This window comes from Oncorhynchus mykiss, unplaced genomic scaffold (assembly GCF_013265735.2).
Source record: "Oncorhynchus mykiss isolate Arlee unplaced genomic scaffold, USDA_OmykA_1.1 un_scaffold_706, whole genome shotgun sequence".
Classification (NCBI taxonomy): Eukaryota; Metazoa; Chordata; class Actinopteri; order Salmoniformes; family Salmonidae; genus Oncorhynchus; species Oncorhynchus mykiss.
The window spans coordinates 1-13,248 of record NW_023494153.1 but is presented as its reverse complement, the minus strand read 5'-3'; the positions used below and the strand labels follow the sequence as shown (position 1 = coordinate 13,248).

Sequence of the window (13,248 nt, the reverse complement as noted above, 5' to 3'; positions counted from 1 at the left end):
AAATTGCATATACTGTAGCCATAATTTGTAGCACAGATTGTTGGATGAAATACAAACTAACCTTGCTTACTTATTTCAAAGCGAGGGCACATATTTCAGCCTTGTGGGAAAAAACGGACAAAGAGTTGAAATTCCACAAGGCAGTGACAAAAAGCTTACAGCACCTGGTATTGCCAGGCTGTCTCCCATCCAAGTACTAACCAGGCCCGACCCTGCTTAGCTTCCGAGATCGGACGAGATCAGGCGTACTCAGGCCGGTGTTGCCGTAAGTGAGAAACTATCTCTTGGTGCACTATGTAAAGTCAAAGTGAGCCTGATTAACAGCTGTTGCATTTCCACCATTTAGATAAGCATCTTTGTGTCACTCAAAAAGTGGAAGAAATTGCATATACTGTAGCCATAATTTGTAGCACAGATTGTTGGATGAAATACAAACTAACCTTGCTTACTTATTTCAAAGCGAGGGCACATATTTCAGCCTTGTGGGAAAAACGGACAAAGAGTTGAAATTCCACAAGGCAGTGACAAAAAGCTTACAGCACCTGGTATTCCCATGCGGTCTCCCATCCAAGTACTAACCAGGCCCGACCCTGCTTAGCTTCCGAGATCGGACGAGATCAGGAGTACTCAGGCCGGTGTGGCCGTAAGCGAAAGGCACCCTCAAAAAGTGGATGAAATTGCATATACTGTAGCCATAATTTGTAGCACAGATTGTTGGATGAAATACAAACTAACCTTGCTTACTTATTTCAAAGCGAGGGCACATATTTCAGCCTTGTGGGAAAAAACGGACAAAGAGTTGAAATTCCACAAGGCAGTGACAAAAAGCTTACAGCACCTGGTATTCCCATGCGGTCTCCCATCCAAGTACTAACCAGGCCCGACCCTGCTTAGCTTCCGAGATCGGACGAGATCAGGAGTACTCAGGCCGGTGTGGCCGTAAGCGAAAGGCACCCTCAAAAAGTGGATGAAATTGCATATACTGTAGCCATAATTTGTAGCACAGATTGTTGGATGAAATACAAACTAACCTTGCTTACTTATTTCAAAGCGAGGGCACATATTTCAGCCTTGTGGGAAAAAACGGACAAAGAGTTGAAATTCCACAAGGCAGTGACAAAAAGCTTACAGCACCTGGTATTGCCAGGCTGTCTCCCATCCAAGTACTAACCAGGCCCGACCCTGCTTAGCTTCCGAGATCGGACGAGATCAGGCGTACTCAGGCCGGTGTTGCCGTAAGTGAGAAACTATCTCTTGGTGCACTATGTAAAGTCAAAGTGAGCCTGATTAACAGCTGTTGCATTTCCACCATTTAGATAAGCATCTTTGTGTCACTCAAAAAGTGGAAGAAATTGCATATACTGTAGCCATAATTTGTAGCACAGATTGTTGGATGAAATACAAACTAACCTTGCTTACTTATTTCAAAGCGAGGGCACATATTTCAGCCTTGTGGGAAAAACGGACAAAGAGTTGAAATTCCACAAGGCAGTGACAAAAAGCTTACAGCACCTGGTATTCCCATGCGGTCTCCCATCCAAGTACTAACCAGGCCCGACCCTGCTTAGCTTCCGAGATCGGACGAGATCAGGAGTACTCAGGCCGGTGTGGCCGTAAGCGAAAGGCACCCTCAAAAAGTGGATGAAATTGCATATACTGTAGCCATAATTTGTAGCACAGATTGTTGGATGAAATACAAACTAACCTTGCTTACTTATTTCAAAGCGAGGGCACATATTTCAGCCTTGTGGGAAAAAACGGACAAAGAGTTGAAATTCCACAAGGCAGTGACAAAAAGCTTACAGCACCTGGTATTGCCAGGCTGTCTCCCATCCAAGTACTAACCAGGCCCGACCCTGCTTAGCTTCCGAGATCGGACGAGATCAGGCGTACTCAGGCCGGTGTTGCCGTAAGTAAGAAACTATCTCTTGGTGCACTATGTAAAGTCAAAGTGAGCCTGATTAACAGCTGTTGCATTTCCACCATTTAGATAAGCATCTTTGTGTCACTCAAAAAGTGGAAGAAATTGCATATACTGTAGCCATAATTTGTAGCACAGATTGTTGGATGAAATACAAACTAACCTTGCTTACTTATTTCAAAGCGAGGGCACATATTTCAGCCTTGTGGGAAAAAACGGACAAAGAGTTGAAATTCCACAAGGCAGTGACAAAAAGCTTACAGCACCTGGTATTCCCATGCGGTCTCCCATCCAAGTACTAACCAGGCCCGACCCTGCTTAGCTTCCGAGATCGGACGAGATCAGGAGTACTCAGGCCGGTGTGGCCGTAAGCGAAAGGCACCCTCAAAAAGTGGATGAAATTGCATATACTGTAGCCATAATTTGTAGCACAGATTGTTGGATGAAATACAAACTAACCTTGCTTACTTATTTCAAAGCGAGGGCACATATTTCAGCCTTGTGGGAAAAAACGGACAAAGAGTTGAAATTCCACAAGGCAGTGACAAAAAGCTTACAGCACCTGGTATTGCCAGGCTGTCTCCCAACCAAGTACTAACCAGGCCCGACCCTGCTTAGCTTCCGAGATCGGACGAGATCAGGCGTACTCAGGCCGGTGTTGCCGTAAGTGAGAAACTATCTCTTGGTGCACTATGTAAAGTCAAAGTGAGCCTGATTAACAGCTGTTGCATTTCCACCATTTAGATAAGCATCTTTGTGTCACTCAAAAAGTGGAAGAAATTGCATATACTGTAGCCATAATTTGTAGCACAGATTGTTGGATGAAATACAAACTAACCTTGCTTACTTATTTCAAAGCGAGGGCACATATTTCAGCCTTGTGGGAAAAAACGGACAAAGAGTTGAAATTCCACAAGGCAGTGACAAAAAGCTTACAGCACCTGGTATTGCCAGGCTGTCTCCCAACCAAGTACTAACCAGGCCCGACCCTGCTTAGCTTCCGAGATCGGACGAGATCAGGCGTACTCAGGCCGGTGTTGCCGTAAGTGAGAAACTATCTCTTGGTGCACTATGTAAAGTCAAAGTGAGCCTGATTAACAGCTGTTGCATTTCCACCATTTAGATAAGCATCTTTGTGTCACTCAAAAAGTGGAAGAAATTGCATATACTGTAGCCATAATTTGTAGCACAGATTGTTGGATGAAATACAAACTAACCTTGCTTACTTATTTCAAAGCGAGGGCACATATTTCAGCCTTGTGGGAAAAAACGGACAAAGAGTTGAAATTCCACAAGGCAGTGACAAAAAGCTTACAGCACCTGGTATTCCCAGGCGGTCTCCCATCCAAGTACTAACCAGGCCCGACCCTGCTTAGCTTCCGAGATCGGACGAGATCAGGCGTACTCAGGCCGGTGTGGCCGTAAGCGAAAGGCAATCTCAAAAAGTGGATGAAATTGCATATACTGTAGCCATAATTTGTAGCACAGATTGTTGGATGAAATACAAACTAACCTTGCTTACTTATTTCAAAGCGAGGGCACATATTTCAGCCTTGTGGGAAAAAACGGACAAAGAGTTGAAATTCCACAAGGCAGTGACAAAAAGCTTACAGCACCTGGTATTGCCAGGCTGTCTCCCATCCAAGTACTAACCAGGCCCGACCCTGCTTAGCTTCCGAGATCGGACGAGATCAGGCGTACTCAGGCCGGTGTTGCCGTAAGTAAGAAACTATCTCTTGGTGCACTATGTAAAGTCAAAGTGAGCCTGATTAACAGCTGTTGCATTTCCACCATTTAGATAAGCATCTTTGTGTCACTCAAAAAGTGGAAGAAATTGCATATACTGTAGCCATAATTTGTAGCACAGATTGTTGGATGAAATACAAACTAACCTTGCTTACTTATTTCAAAGCGAGGGCACATATTTCAGCCTTGTGGGAAAAAACGGACAAAGAGTTGAAATTCCACAAGGCAGTGACAAAAAGCTTACAGCACCTGGTATTCCCATGCGGTCTCCCATCCAAGTACTAACCAGGCCCGACCCTGCTTAGCTTCCGAGATCGGACGAGATCAGGAGTACTCAGGCCGGTGTGGCCGTAAGCGAAAGGCACCCTCAAAAAGTGGATGAAATTGCATATACTGTAGCCATAATTTGTAGCACAGATTGTTGGATGAAATACAAACTAACCTTGCTTACTTATTTCAAAGCGAGGGCACATATTTCAGCCTTGTGGGAAAAAACGGACAAAGAGTTGAAATTCCACAAGGCAGTGACAAAAAGCTTACAGCACCTGGTATTGCCAGGCTGTCTCCCAACCAAGTACTAACCAGGCCCGACCCTGCTTAGCTTCCGAGATCGGACGAGATCAGGCGTACTCAGGCCGGTGTTGCCGTAAGTGAGAAACTATCTCTTGGTGCACTATGTAAAGTCAAAGTGAGCCTGATTAACAGCTGTTGCATTTCCACCATTTAGATAAGCATCTTTGTGTCACTCAAAAAGTGGAAGAAATTGCATATACTGTAGCCATAATTTGTAGCACAGATTGTTGGATGAAATACAAACTAACCTTGCTTACTTATTTCAAAGCGAGGGCACATATTTCAGCCTTGTGGGAAAAAAAGGACAAAGAGTTGAAATTCCACAAGGCAGTGACAAAAAGCTTACAGCACCTGGTATTCCCAGGCGGTCTCCCATCCAAGTACTAACCAGGCCCGACCCTGCTTAGCTTCCGAGATCGGACGAGATCAGGAGTACTCAGGCCGGTGTGGCCGTAAGCGAAAGACACCCTCAAAAAGTGGATGAAATTGCATATACTGTAGCCATAATTTGTAGCACAGATTGTTGGATGAAATACAAACTAACCTTGCTTACTTATTTCAAAGCGAGGGCACATATTTCAGCCTTGTGGGAAAAAACGGACAAAGAGTTGAAATTCCACAAGGCAGTGACAAAAAGCTTACAGCACCTGGTATTGCCAGGCTGTCTCCCATCCAAGTACTAACCAGGCCCGACCCTGCTTAGCTTCCGAGATCGGACGAGATCAGGCGTACTCAGGCCGGTGTTGCCGTAAGTGAGAAACTATCTCTTGGTGCACTATGTAAAGTCAAAGTGAGCCTGATTAACAGCTGTTGCATTTCCACCATTTAGATAAGCATCTTTGTGTCACTCAAAAAGTGGAAGAAATTGCATATACTGTAGCCATAATTTGTAGCACAGATTGTTGGATGAAATACAAACTAACCTTGCTTACTTATTTCAAAGCGAGGGCACATATTTCAGCCTTGTGGGAAAAAACGGACAAAGAGTTGAAATTCCACAAGGCAGTGACAAAAAGCTTACAGCACCTGGTATTCCCAGGCGGTCTCCCATCCAAGTACTAACCAGGCCCGACCCTGCTTAGCTTCCGAGATCGGACGAGATCAGGCGTACTCAGGCCGGTGTGGCCGTAAGCGAGACACTATCTCTTGGTGCACTATGTAAAGTCAAAGTGAGCCTGATTAACAGCTGTTGCATTTCCACCATTTAGATAAGCATCTTTGTGTCACTCAAAAAGTGGAAGAAATTGCATATACTGTAGCCATAATTTGTAGCACAGATTGTTGGATGAAATACAAACTAACCTTGCTTACTTATTTCAAAGCGAGGGCACATATTTCAGCCTTGTGGGAAAAAAAGGACAAAGAGTTGAAATTCCACAAGGCAGTGACAAAAAGCTTACAGCACCTGGTATTCCCAGGCGGTCTCCCATCCAAGTACTAACCAGGCCCGACCCTGCTTAGCTTCCGAGATCGGACGAGATCAGGAGTACTCAGGCCGGTGTGGCCGTAAGCGAAAGACACCCTCAAAAAGTGGATGAAATTGCATATACTGTAGCCATAATTTGTAGCACAGATTGTTGGATGAAATACAAACTAACCTTGCTTACTTATTTCAAAGCGAGGGCACATATTTCAGCCTTGTGGGAAAAAACGGACAAAGAGTTGAAATTCCACAAGGCAGTGACAAAAAGCTTACAGCACCTGGTATTGCCAGGCTGTCTCCCATCCAAGTACTAACCAGGCCCGACCCTGCTTAGCTTCCGAGATCGGACGAGATCAGGCGTACTCAGGCCGGTGTTGCCGTAAGTGAGAAACTATCTCTTGGTGCACTATGTAAAGTCAAAGTGAGCCTGATTAACAGCTGTTGCATTTCCACCATTTAGATAAGCATCTTTGTGTCACTCAAAAAGTGGAAGAAATTGCATATACTGTAGCCATAATTTGTAGCACAGATTGTTGGATGAAATACAAACTAACCTTGCTTACTTATTTCAAAGCGAGGGCACATATTTCAGCCTTGTGGGAAAAAACGGACAAAGAGTTGAAATTCCACAAGGCAGTGACAAAAAGCTTACAGCACCTGGTATTCCCAGGCGGTCTCCCATCCAAGTACTAACCAGGCCCGACCCTGCTTAGCTTCTGAGATCGGACAAGATCAGGCGTACTCAGGCCGGTGTTGCCGTAAGTGAGAAACTATCTCTTGGTGCACTATGTAAAGTCAAAGTGAGCCTGATTAACAGCTGTTGCATTTCCACCATTTAGATAAGCATCTTTGTGTCACTCAAAAAGTGGAAGAAATTGCATATACTGTAGCCATAATTTGTAGCACAGATTGTTGGATGAAATACAAACTAACCTTGCTTACTTATTTCAAAGCGAGGGCACATATTTCAGCCTTGTGGGAAAAAACGGACAAAGAGTTGAAATTCCACAAGGCAGTGACAAAAAGCTTACAGCACCTGGTATTCCCATGGGGTCTCCCATCCAAGTACTAACCAGGCCCGACCCTGCTTAGCTTCCGAGATCGGACGAGATCAGGAGTACTCAGGCCGGTGTGGCCGTAAGCGAAAGGCACCCTCAAAAAGTGGATGAAATTGCATATACTGTAGCCATAATTTGTAGCACAGATTGTTGGATGAAATACAAACTAACCTTGCTTACTTATTTCAAAGCGAGGGCACATATTTCAGCCTTGTGGGAAAAAACGGACAAAGAGTTGAAATTCCACAAGGCAGTGACAAAAAGCTTACAGCACCTGGTATTGCCAGGCTGTCTCCCATCCAAGTACTAACCAGGCCCGACCCTGCTTAGCTTCCGAGATCGGACGAGATCAGGCGTACTCAGGCCGGTGTTGCCGTAAGTGAGAAACTATCTCTTGGTGCACTATGTAAAGTCAAAGTGAGCCTGATTAACAGCTGTTGCATTTCCACCATTTAGATAAGCATCTTTGTGTCACTCAAAAAGTGGAAGAAATTGCATATACTGTAGCCATAATTTGTAGCACAGATTGTTGGATGAAATACAAACTAACCTTGCTTGCTTATTTCAAAGCGAGGGCACATATTTCAGCCTTGTGGGAAAAAACGGACAAAGAGTTGAAATTCCACAAGGCAGTGACAAAAAGCTTACAGCACCTGGTAGTCCCAGGCGGTCTCCCATCCAAGTACTAACCAGGCCCGACCCTGCTTAGCTTCCGAGATCGGACGAGATCAGGCGTACTCAGGCCGGTGTGGCCGTAAGCGAAAGGCAATCTCAAAAAGTGGATGAAATTGCATATACTGTAGCCATAATTTGTAGCACAGATTGTTGGATGAAATACAAACTAACCTTGCTTACTTATTTCAAAGCGAGGGCACATATTTCAGCCTTGTGGGAAAAAACGGACAAAGAGTTGAAATTCCACAAGGCAGTGACAAAAAGCTTACAGCACCTGGTATTGCCAGGCTGTCTCCCATCCAAGTACTAACCAGGCCCGACCCTGCTTAGCTTCCGAGATCGGACGAGATCAGGCGTACTCAGGCCGGTGTTGCCGTAAGTGAGAAACTATCTCTTGGTGCACTATGTAAAGTCAAAGTGAGCCTGATTAACAGCTGTTGCATTTCCACCATTTAGATAAGCATCTTTGTGTCACTCAAAAAGTGGAAGAAATTGCATATACTGTAGCCATAATTTGTAGCACAGATTGTTGGATGAAATACAAACTAACCTTGCTTACTTATTTCAAAGCGAGGGCACATATTTCAGCCTTGTGGGAAAAAACGGACAAAGAGTTGAAATTCCACAAGGCAGTGACAAAAAGCTTACAGCACCTGGTATTCCCAGGCGGTCTCCCATCCAAGTACTAACCAGGCCCGACCCTGCTTAGCTTCCGAGATCGGACGAGATCAGGAGTACTCAGGCCGGTGTGGCCGTAAGCGAAAGGCACCCTCAAAAAGTGGATGAAATTGCATATACTGTAGCCATAATTTGTAGCACAGATTGTTGGATGAAATACAAACTAACCTTGCTTACTTATTTCAAAGCGAGGGCACATATTTCAGCCTTGTGGGAAAAAACGGACAAAGAGTTGAAATTCCACAAGGCAGTGACAAAAAGCTTACAGCACCTGGTATTGCCAGGCTGTCTCCCATCCAAGTACTAACCAGGCCCGACCCTGCTTAGCTTCCGAGATCGGACGAGATCAGGCGTACTCAGGCCGGTGTTGCCGTAAGTGAGAAACTATCTCTTGGTGCACTATGTAAAGTCAAAGTGAGCCTGATTAACAGCTGTTGCATTTCCACCATTTAGATAAGCATCTTTGTGTCACTCAAAAAGTGGAAGAAATTGCATATACTGTAGCCATAATTTGTAGCACAGATTGTTGGATGAAATACAAACTAACCTTGCTTACTTATTTCAAAGCGAGGGCACATATTTCAGCCTTGTGGGAAAAAACGGACAAAGAGTTGAAATTCCACAAGGCAGTGACAAAAAGCTTACAGCACCTGGTATTCCCAGGCGGTCTCCCATCCAAGTACTAACCAGGCCCGACCCTGCTTAGCTTCCGAGATCGGACGAGATCAGGCGTACTCAGGCCGGTGTGGCCGTAAGCGAAAGGCAATCTCAAAAAGTGGATGAAATTGCATATACTGTAGCCATAATTTGTAGCACAGATTGTTGGATGAAATACAAACTAACCTTGCTTACTTATTTCAAAGCGAGGGCACATATTTCAGCCTTGTGGGAAAAAACGGACAAAGAGTTGAAATTCCACAAGGCAGTGACAAAAAGCTTACAGCACCTGGTATTCCCAGGCGGTCTCCCATCCAAGTACTAACCAGGCCCGACCCTGCTTAGCTTCCGAGATCGGACGAGATCAGGAGTACTCAGGCCGGTGTGGCCGTAAGCGAAAGGCACCCTCAAAAAGTGGATGAAATTGCATATACTGTAGCCATAATTTGTAGCACAGATTGTTGGATGAAATACAAACTAACCTTGCTTACTTATTTCAAAGCGAGGGCACATATTTCAGCCTTGTGGGAAAAAACGGACAAAGAGTTGAAATTCCACAAGGCAGTGACAAAAAGCTTACAGCACCTGGTATTGCCAGGCTGTCTCCCATCCAAGTACTAACCAGGCCCGACCCTGCTTAGCTTCCGAGATCGGACGAGATCAGGCGTACTCAGGCCGGTGTTGCCGTAAGTGAGAAACTATCTCTTGGTGCACTATGTAAAGTCAAAGTGAGCCTGATTAACAGCTGTTGCATTTCCACCATTTAGATAAGCATCTTTGTGTCACTCAAAAAGTGGAAGAAATTGCATATACTGTAGCCATAATTTGTAGCACAGATTGTTGGATGAAATACAAACTAACCTTGCTTACTTATTTCAAAGCGAGGGCACATATTTCAGCCTTGTGGGAAAAAACGGACAAAGAGTTGAAATTCCACAAGGCAGTGACAAAAAGCTTACAGCACCTGGTATTGCCAGGCTGTCTCCCATCCAAGTACTAACCAGGCCCGACCCTGCTTAGCTTCCGAGATCGGACGAGATCAGGCGTACTCAGGCCGGTGTTGCCGTAAGTGAGAAACTATCTCTTGGTGCACTATGTAAAGTCAAAGTGAGCCTGATTAACAGCTGTTGCATTTCCACCATTTAGATAAGCATCTTTGTGTCACTCAAAAAGTGGAAGAAATTGCATATACTGTAGCCATAATTTGTAGCACAGATTGTTGGATGAAATACAAACTAACCTTGCTTACTTATTTCAAAGCGAGGGCACATATTTCAGCCTTGTGGGAAAAAACGGACAAAGAGTTGAAATTCCACAAGGCAGTGACAAAAAGCTTACAGCACCTGGTATTCCCAGGCGGTCTCCCATCCAAGTACTAACCAGGCCCGACCCTGCTTAGCTTCCGAGATCGGACGAGATCAGGCGTACTCAGGCCGGTGTGGCCGTAAGCGAAAGGCACCCTCAAAAAGTGGATGAAATTGCATATACTGTAGCCATAATTTGTAGCACAGATTGTTGGATGAAATACAAACTAACCTTGCTTACTTATTTCAAAGCGAGGGCACATATTTCAGCCTTGTGGGAAAAAACGGACAAAGAGTTGAAATTCCACAAGGCAGTGACAAAAAGCTTACAGCACCTGGTATTGCCAGGCTGTCTCCCATCCAAGTACTAACCAGGCCCGACCCTGCTTAGCTTCCGAGATCGGACGAGATCAGGCGTACTCAGGCCGGTGTTGCCGTAAGTGAGAAACTATCTCTTGGTGCACTATGTAAAGTCAAAGTGAGCCTGATTAACAGCTGTTGCATTTCCACCATTTAGATAAGCATCTTTGTGTCACTCAAAAAGTGGAAGAAATTGCATATACTGTAGCCATAATTTGTAGCACAGATTGTTGGATGAAATACAAACTAACCTTGCTTACTTATTTCAAAGCGAGGGCACATATTTCAGCCTTGTGGGAAAAAACGGACAAAGAGTTGAAATTCCACAAGGCAGTGACAAAAAGCTTACAGCACCTGGTATTCCCAGGCGGTCTCCCATCCAAGTACTAACCAGGCCCGACCCTGCTTAGCTTCCGAGATCGGACGAGATCAGGAGTACTCAGGCCGGTGTGGCCGTAAGCGAAAGGCACCCTCAAAAAGTGGATGAAATTGCATATACTGTAGCCATAATTTGTAGCACAGATTGTTGGATGAAATACAAACTAACCTTGCTTACTTATTTCAAAGCGAGGGCACATATTTCAGCCTTGTGGGAAAAAACGGACAAAGAGTTGAAATTCCACAAGGCAGTGACAAAAAGCTTACAGCACCTGGTATTGCCAGGCTGTCTCCCATCCAAGTACTAACCAGGCCCGACCCTGCTTAGCTTCCGAGATCGGACGAGATCAGGCGTACTCAGGCCGGTGTTGCCGTAAGTGAGAAACTATCTCTTGGTGCACTATGTAAAGTCAAAGTGAGCCTGATTAACAGCTGTTGCATTTCCACCATTTAGATAAGCATCTTTGTGTCACTCAAAAAGTGGAAGAAATTGCATATACTGTAGCCATAATTTGTAGCACAGATTGTTGGATGAAATACAAACTAACCTTGCTTACTTATTTCAAAGCGAGGGCACATATTTCAGCCTTGTGGGAAAAAACGGACAAAGAGTTGAAATTCCACAAGGCAGTGACAAAAAGCTTACAGCACCTGGTATTCCCAGGCGGTCTCCCATCCAAGTACTAACCAGGCCCGACCCTGCTTAGCTTCCGAGATCGGACGAGATCAGGCGTACTCAGGCCGGTGTGGCCGTAAGCGAAAGGCACCCTCAAAAAGTGGATGAAATTGCATATACTGTAGCCATAATTTGTAGCACAGATTGTTGGATGAAATACAAACTAACCTTGCTTACTTATTTCAAAGCGAGGGCACATATTTCAGCCTTGTGGGAAAAAACGGACAAAGAGTTGAAATTCCACAAGGCAGTGACAAAAAGCTTACAGCACCTGGTATTGCCAGGCTGTCTCCCATCCAAGTACTAACCAGGCCCGACCCTGCTTAGCTTCCGAGATCGGACGAGATCAGGCGTACTCAGGCCGGTGTTGCCGTAAGTGAGAAACTATCTCTTGGTGCACTATGTAAAGTCAAAGTGAGCCTGATTAACAGCTGTTGCATTTCCACCATTTAGATAAGCATCTTTGTGTCACTCAAAAAGTGGAAGAAATTGCATATACTGTAGCCATAATTTGTAGCACAGATTGTTGGATGAAATACAAACTAACCTTGCTTACTTATTTCAAAGCGAGGGCACATATTTCAGCCTTGTGGGAAAAAACGGACAAAGAGTTGAAATTCCACAAGGCAGTGACAAAAAGCTTACAGCACCTGGTATTCCCAGGCGGTCTCCCATCCAAGTACTAACCAGGCCCGACCCTGCTTAGCTTCCGAGATCGGACGAGATCAGGAGTACTCAGGCCGGTGTGGCCGTAAGCGAAAGGCACCCTCAAAAAGTGGATGAAATTGCATATACTGTAGCCATAATTTGTAGCACAGATTGTTGGATGAAATACAAACTAACCTTGCTTACTTATTTCAAAGCGAGGGCACATATTTCAGCCTTGTGGGAAAAAACGGACAAAGAGTTGAAATTCCACAAGGCAGTGACAAAAAGCTTACAGCACCTGGTATTGCCAGGCTGTCTCCCATCCAAGTACTAACCAGGCCCGACCCTGCTTAGCTTCCGAGATCGGACGAGATCAGGCGTACTCAGGCCGGTGTTGCCGTAAGTGAGAAACTATCTCTTGGTGCACTATGTAAAGTCAAAGTGAGCCTGATTAACAGCTGTTGCATTTCCACCATTTAGATAAGCATCTTTGTGTCACTCAAAAAGTGGAAGAAATTGCATATACTGTAGCCATAATTTGTAGCACAGATTGTTGGATGAAATACAAACTAACCTTGCTTACTTATTTCAAAGCGAGGGCACATATTTCAGCCTTGTGGGAAAAAACGGACAAAGAGTTGAAATTCCACAAGGCAGTGACAAAAAGCTTACAGCACCTGGTATTCCCAGGCGGTCTCCCATCCAAGTACTAACCAGGCCCGACCCTGCTTAGCTTCCGAGATCGGACGAGATCAGGCGTACTCAGGCCGGTGTGGCCGTAAGCGAGAAACTATCTCTTGGTGCACTATGTAAAGTCAAAGTGAGCCTGATTAACAGCTGTTGCATTTCCACCATTTAGATAAGCATCTTTGTGTCACTCAAAAAGTGGAAGAAATTGCATATACTGTAGCCATAATTTGTAGCACAGATTGTTGGATGAAATACAAACTAACCTTGCTTACTTATTTCAAAGCGAGGGCACATATTTCAGCCTTGTGGGAAAAAACGGACAAAGAGTTGAAATTCCACAAGGCAGTGACAAAAAGCTTACAGCACCTGGTATTCCCAGGCGGTCTCCCATCCAAGTACTAACCAGGCCCGACCCTGCTTAGCTTCCGAGATCGGACGAGATCAGGCGTACTCAGGCCGGT

The 13,248-nt window shown here is 44.9% G+C and overlaps 20 non-coding genes and 19 pseudogenes across 20 annotated transcripts; all 39 read right to left on the bottom strand.

Moving 5' to 3' along the window:
• Positions 1–152: 152 nt before the first annotated feature.
• On the bottom strand, positions 153–271 carry LOC118961834 (annotated as a pseudogene).
• A 259-nt stretch (positions 272–530) lies between these two features.
• On the bottom strand, positions 531–649 carry LOC118961775. Its single transcript, XR_005049290.1, has one exon. It is a non-coding gene; the product is annotated as a 5S ribosomal RNA (ribosomal RNA).
• Positions 650–826: 177 nt separating this feature from the next.
• LOC118961774 lies at positions 827–945 on the bottom strand. Its single transcript, XR_005049289.1, has one exon. It is a non-coding gene; the product is annotated as a 5S ribosomal RNA (ribosomal RNA).
• Positions 946–1,122: 177 nt separating this feature from the next.
• On the bottom strand, positions 1,123–1,241 carry LOC118961833 (annotated as a pseudogene).
• Positions 1,242–1,500: 259 nt separating this feature from the next.
• Positions 1,501–1,619, bottom strand: LOC118961773. The gene has a single exon (XR_005049288.1). It is a non-coding gene; the product is annotated as a 5S ribosomal RNA (ribosomal RNA).
• Positions 1,620–1,796: 177 nt separating this feature from the next.
• LOC118961832 lies at positions 1,797–1,915 on the bottom strand (annotated as a pseudogene).
• Positions 1,916–2,175: 260 nt separating this feature from the next.
• Positions 2,176–2,294, bottom strand: LOC118961771. The gene has a single exon (XR_005049286.1). It is a non-coding gene; the product is annotated as a 5S ribosomal RNA (ribosomal RNA).
• A 177-nt stretch (positions 2,295–2,471) lies between these two features.
• LOC118961871 lies at positions 2,472–2,590 on the bottom strand (annotated as a pseudogene).
• A 260-nt stretch (positions 2,591–2,850) lies between these two features.
• LOC118961870 lies at positions 2,851–2,969 on the bottom strand (annotated as a pseudogene).
• A 260-nt stretch (positions 2,970–3,229) lies between these two features.
• LOC118961761 lies at positions 3,230–3,348 on the bottom strand. The gene has a single exon (XR_005049276.1). It is a non-coding gene; the product is annotated as a 5S ribosomal RNA (ribosomal RNA).
• Positions 3,349–3,525: 177 nt separating this feature from the next.
• On the bottom strand, positions 3,526–3,644 carry LOC118961831 (annotated as a pseudogene).
• Positions 3,645–3,904: 260 nt separating this feature from the next.
• LOC118961770 lies at positions 3,905–4,023 on the bottom strand. Its single transcript, XR_005049285.1, has one exon. It is a non-coding gene; the product is annotated as a 5S ribosomal RNA (ribosomal RNA).
• Positions 4,024–4,200: 177 nt separating this feature from the next.
• On the bottom strand, positions 4,201–4,319 carry LOC118961869 (annotated as a pseudogene).
• A 260-nt stretch (positions 4,320–4,579) lies between these two features.
• LOC118961887 lies at positions 4,580–4,698 on the bottom strand. Its single transcript, XR_005049348.1, has one exon. It is a non-coding gene; the product is annotated as a 5S ribosomal RNA (ribosomal RNA).
• Positions 4,699–4,875: 177 nt separating this feature from the next.
• On the bottom strand, positions 4,876–4,994 carry LOC118961830 (annotated as a pseudogene).
• A 260-nt stretch (positions 4,995–5,254) lies between these two features.
• LOC118961750 lies at positions 5,255–5,373 on the bottom strand. Its single transcript, XR_005049265.1, has one exon. It is a non-coding gene; the product is annotated as a 5S ribosomal RNA (ribosomal RNA).
• Positions 5,374–5,633: 260 nt separating this feature from the next.
• LOC118961886 lies at positions 5,634–5,752 on the bottom strand. The gene has a single exon (XR_005049347.1). It is a non-coding gene; the product is annotated as a 5S ribosomal RNA (ribosomal RNA).
• A 177-nt stretch (positions 5,753–5,929) lies between these two features.
• On the bottom strand, positions 5,930–6,048 carry LOC118961829 (annotated as a pseudogene).
• A 260-nt stretch (positions 6,049–6,308) lies between these two features.
• LOC118961814 lies at positions 6,309–6,427 on the bottom strand. Its single transcript, XR_005049329.1, has one exon. It is a non-coding gene; the product is annotated as a 5S ribosomal RNA (ribosomal RNA).
• A 260-nt stretch (positions 6,428–6,687) lies between these two features.
• LOC118961781 lies at positions 6,688–6,806 on the bottom strand. The gene has a single exon (XR_005049296.1). It is a non-coding gene; the product is annotated as a 5S ribosomal RNA (ribosomal RNA).
• Positions 6,807–6,983: 177 nt separating this feature from the next.
• Positions 6,984–7,102, bottom strand: LOC118961828 (annotated as a pseudogene).
• Positions 7,103–7,362: 260 nt separating this feature from the next.
• LOC118961809 lies at positions 7,363–7,481 on the bottom strand. Its single transcript, XR_005049324.1, has one exon. It is a non-coding gene; the product is annotated as a 5S ribosomal RNA (ribosomal RNA).
• Positions 7,482–7,658: 177 nt separating this feature from the next.
• Positions 7,659–7,777, bottom strand: LOC118961826 (annotated as a pseudogene).
• Positions 7,778–8,037: 260 nt separating this feature from the next.
• On the bottom strand, positions 8,038–8,156 carry LOC118961885. The gene has a single exon (XR_005049346.1). It is a non-coding gene; the product is annotated as a 5S ribosomal RNA (ribosomal RNA).
• A 177-nt stretch (positions 8,157–8,333) lies between these two features.
• Positions 8,334–8,452, bottom strand: LOC118961825 (annotated as a pseudogene).
• A 260-nt stretch (positions 8,453–8,712) lies between these two features.
• Positions 8,713–8,831, bottom strand: LOC118961906. The gene has a single exon (XR_005049367.1). It is a non-coding gene; the product is annotated as a 5S ribosomal RNA (ribosomal RNA).
• A 177-nt stretch (positions 8,832–9,008) lies between these two features.
• On the bottom strand, positions 9,009–9,127 carry LOC118961883. Its single transcript, XR_005049344.1, has one exon. It is a non-coding gene; the product is annotated as a 5S ribosomal RNA (ribosomal RNA).
• Positions 9,128–9,304: 177 nt separating this feature from the next.
• LOC118961824 lies at positions 9,305–9,423 on the bottom strand (annotated as a pseudogene).
• Positions 9,424–9,683: 260 nt separating this feature from the next.
• LOC118961823 lies at positions 9,684–9,802 on the bottom strand (annotated as a pseudogene).
• Positions 9,803–10,062: 260 nt separating this feature from the next.
• On the bottom strand, positions 10,063–10,181 carry LOC118961895. Its single transcript, XR_005049356.1, has one exon. It is a non-coding gene; the product is annotated as a 5S ribosomal RNA (ribosomal RNA).
• Positions 10,182–10,358: 177 nt separating this feature from the next.
• Positions 10,359–10,477, bottom strand: LOC118961822 (annotated as a pseudogene).
• A 260-nt stretch (positions 10,478–10,737) lies between these two features.
• On the bottom strand, positions 10,738–10,856 carry LOC118961882. Its single transcript, XR_005049343.1, has one exon. It is a non-coding gene; the product is annotated as a 5S ribosomal RNA (ribosomal RNA).
• Positions 10,857–11,033: 177 nt separating this feature from the next.
• LOC118961821 lies at positions 11,034–11,152 on the bottom strand (annotated as a pseudogene).
• Positions 11,153–11,412: 260 nt separating this feature from the next.
• LOC118961884 lies at positions 11,413–11,531 on the bottom strand. Its single transcript, XR_005049345.1, has one exon. It is a non-coding gene; the product is annotated as a 5S ribosomal RNA (ribosomal RNA).
• A 177-nt stretch (positions 11,532–11,708) lies between these two features.
• On the bottom strand, positions 11,709–11,827 carry LOC118961820 (annotated as a pseudogene).
• A 260-nt stretch (positions 11,828–12,087) lies between these two features.
• Positions 12,088–12,206, bottom strand: LOC118961881. The gene has a single exon (XR_005049342.1). It is a non-coding gene; the product is annotated as a 5S ribosomal RNA (ribosomal RNA).
• Positions 12,207–12,383: 177 nt separating this feature from the next.
• Positions 12,384–12,502, bottom strand: LOC118961819 (annotated as a pseudogene).
• A 260-nt stretch (positions 12,503–12,762) lies between these two features.
• On the bottom strand, positions 12,763–12,881 carry LOC118961855. The gene has a single exon (XR_005049334.1). It is a non-coding gene; the product is annotated as a 5S ribosomal RNA (ribosomal RNA).
• Positions 12,882–13,141: 260 nt separating this feature from the next.
• LOC118961874 lies at positions 13,142–13,248 on the bottom strand (annotated as a pseudogene; the record flags this gene model as incomplete).